Source organism: Strongylocentrotus purpuratus, unplaced genomic scaffold (genome assembly GCF_000002235.5).
Source record: "Strongylocentrotus purpuratus isolate Spur 01 unplaced genomic scaffold, Spur_5.0 spur5_scaffold_8, whole genome shotgun sequence".
NCBI lineage: Eukaryota > Metazoa > Echinodermata > Echinoidea > Camarodonta > Strongylocentrotidae > Strongylocentrotus > Strongylocentrotus purpuratus.
In genome coordinates, this window is record NW_022145614.1 from 27541659 (window position 1) to 27544979 (window position 3321).

A 3321-nucleotide genomic window follows, 5' to 3' on the forward strand; every position below is an offset into this window, starting at 1 on the left:
CCTCCGTCTCTCATGGTAAAGTTGTTGTCCACTTTTTGCATTTAGAGCCCCTCCCCTTTCTGCTCACTCAATTATGAGACTGTGACATTTTCATGCACTTTGAATAGGAAAATGACAACAACTTTACCCATTACCAGGTTGAAAAATGGTAAAGTTGTGACACAGGTTTTTTCACCATGATTTGACATTGAAAAGTCAGAGAATATAATTTTTGCAGAGGGAATAATCCATTCCCTTATAATAATTACTATGATACAGTAATCCACTTTTATTCCCTCTCCAAATTTGAAAAAGTATCCTCTTTAACATAATACTAGACAACCCCTAATGTGACCACATAGTGAAGCAAATGTAAAAAATTGTTTTTTCCTTACTACTTGAAAGATCAAACTTTTTTTTCACTTAATCTTATCACACATTGTTCTCTTTTGGTATTAGTACTTAGATAATATATTTATGAAAGTAATTTTACACAGTTTGTATGTTGATATAAACAGCGATATTTTTTTAAATAATTTTTTCTCAATGGAATTTATTGGGCATCATAGTCATTTTCTCCAGAAAATATGACCATAACATGGTAAAGTTGTTTCACAGGAACCAGTCAATTCTACAGTTTTCTTCAATGTCATTGCTCATTTATATAGAAAATATCAATCATATAGCCTCAACAAAAAAATTACCCTAAAAAACAACAATTTTGACTCTAAAACTCTAACCCTAATCGTGTTACTTGAAAATTTCGCCTTTGTTTTCTATTGTTTAGTTCACTATTTTGGTAAATGTGTGCCAGATAAAAATGACAGTAAAATGCAAATAATACAGGGAAATGCCCTATTATCAAGATTTCCTATATTTTGAATATCAAAATTTAATGAAAATGATCATCCCATCCTCCTAAAGCTTAAAAGTAGTAGAGAAAATATGTTCTCACTTTTTCATTTTTTAAAGTCCCCAAAAAATAATTATAGCGCCCTCTACTGCCACCAAAGTTTTCTAAAGTAATGCCTTCTACTTTTTGTATTAACTATTCTTTTATTCTTATAATGTGTGTAAATAACACCAGTCAATAATACTACATGCTGCATTTTAGTTACATGTGTATCATTTTCATAGCATTGAATTTTTCATTATTCAAGATTGATAATAATCACATCTACAACACAGTTTTTAATCTCTTTTTTTTAAAAAAATACATGTAATTTAAACAATTTCTCATACGGTGATAGTTTTCTATCCCTTATTTTTTTTTTTCCTTCAAAGCAAGCATTATGCTTTATAATAACTTGTGGACACCCATGGCTTTTAAATACTGTATAGCGGAACTTGAAATTGAGGAATAATGCCTTTTAAAAACGGCAGTGAAGCTAGAGGGGGGAGAGAGAAGGGAGCCTGTGCCCCCCCCCCCTTCTCGTCCTATGCCACTACAAAAGTACAATTAACATACAGATTCAGTTTGCAACCCAAAATCTGAGTTATTTGTACAGCTATAAAATACGCTAAATTCAGTATTATATATAATTATTATTATTATTTGAACACTGTTCAGCCACTGATCCATCAAGCCCCAAATAATGTAGGCCCAATGTTCATTTCTGTTAGTAATGTACCAATCAATAATAGTTGATAAAAACATTTCAAAATCTTTATCTGCATAATTACATTATTTCCTCTTTGATGACCACCCCCCCCCCCCCCCCCACACAGTCTTTAAAAAAATCACGACTTTTTTTGTTGTTTTGTTCCTGTCACATAATGTTCTTGAAGGTATATCTGCTTTATTTGCATCTTATATGTATGCCTAACAACCAATAAGGAGGGCAAACAGAAATGAATATTTATCACCACTATTGGTTGTTGTTCTTGTTGATATTTCATTATGTATCACACTGTTAATGTTTGATTTTTATGTTCCTGGAAATCATATTAATAATTAAGTAAACTAAATCAATCAATCAATCAATCAATCAAAATCATCATCACCCTCATAATTATCATTATCTATTAGATTATCTGATCAACAGCATATCTCGACAAAATGAGATATGTCGATTAAGAGATTTGATTTGTATTGTAACTTGAAAAAACCATTCTGCTAAATAATAGTACACCATGCAAATGCAATGTTTGGTGAAATTTTCATCTTCAACACACAATCAACATGAGCATCATCTCACGATCATCAGATTATCACAATCATTCCCATCACCATAGCCATCTTCACTACCAACACTTATGTCATCATAAACGACATTAGGATATGTAGAACAAAAATATACAAAAGATGTTATATTTGTTTTAAACATATTGCATTGTGTAATGTTTTTAATGGTTGAATGACAAACAAAAATATATAACAGTATAAAGCGGTCACAGTCATAACTTTTTAGACAGTTTTCATATTAAGCATAACAAAAACAAGGGTTAACAATTGTAGCCGAAAAAACCCACAGAGCTTTACCAAAAATGTTCATTTACATTCACAGTAACGAAAGAAACAGAATCTGTTTTTTTGCGGTTATTTGAGATTTAATAGAGGATGTTTTCTTGTTACCCTGAATATCAACATCATGACAATAACAACAATTACAACACAAACTTTCCCAACTGAATATAATAATAATATCAAATATTTAGGAGCGCTAAAAACAATAAGTACCATAGCGCTTACAAATACATATATATATGAAAAAGAGGACAACAAAATGTTCTCACGTGAAGTAGATCCCATAGATCACTGGGGAAAAGGGTAAGTTTTGAGGGATCTTTTGAAGGTGGCAAGACAGGTAATTTCCCTTATAGAAAGAGGGATGTTGTTCCAAGTCTTTAATGCAGCTACTGCAAAACGTTTTTTCAGCTGTTGAGAGTCTAGATTTGGGAATGATAAGTTTACATGCGTCGGCTGCTGAGCAAAGATTCCGAGATGGTGTAATGTGTATATATACAAGGATAAACCATTGTCGTACTTTGACTTTACATGTTACACTGCTACAATCCACCCCTAGGAAGGACCCAGGTATTAATTTTTCGATCCATTTATACAAGTATCTGCATATGCATACATTGGAGCATGGAGCTACCATGTCCAACTCTAAGTACTCTCTGCATCGTGGCCACCAACAGACAAGACTTTTGTACACACCCCCCCCCCCCCCCCCCGGCCATAAAAAAGGCGACACTACTCCGTGCATTGAACAGGCGAACAGTATTACTTTCTTGCCCGGACCAGGGAATACAGGTTTACATACATAACCCCCCCCCCCCCCCCTTGCATAGAAGGCAAATAGGTCCCTGCATTGAACAGGCGAACAGATGAAATAC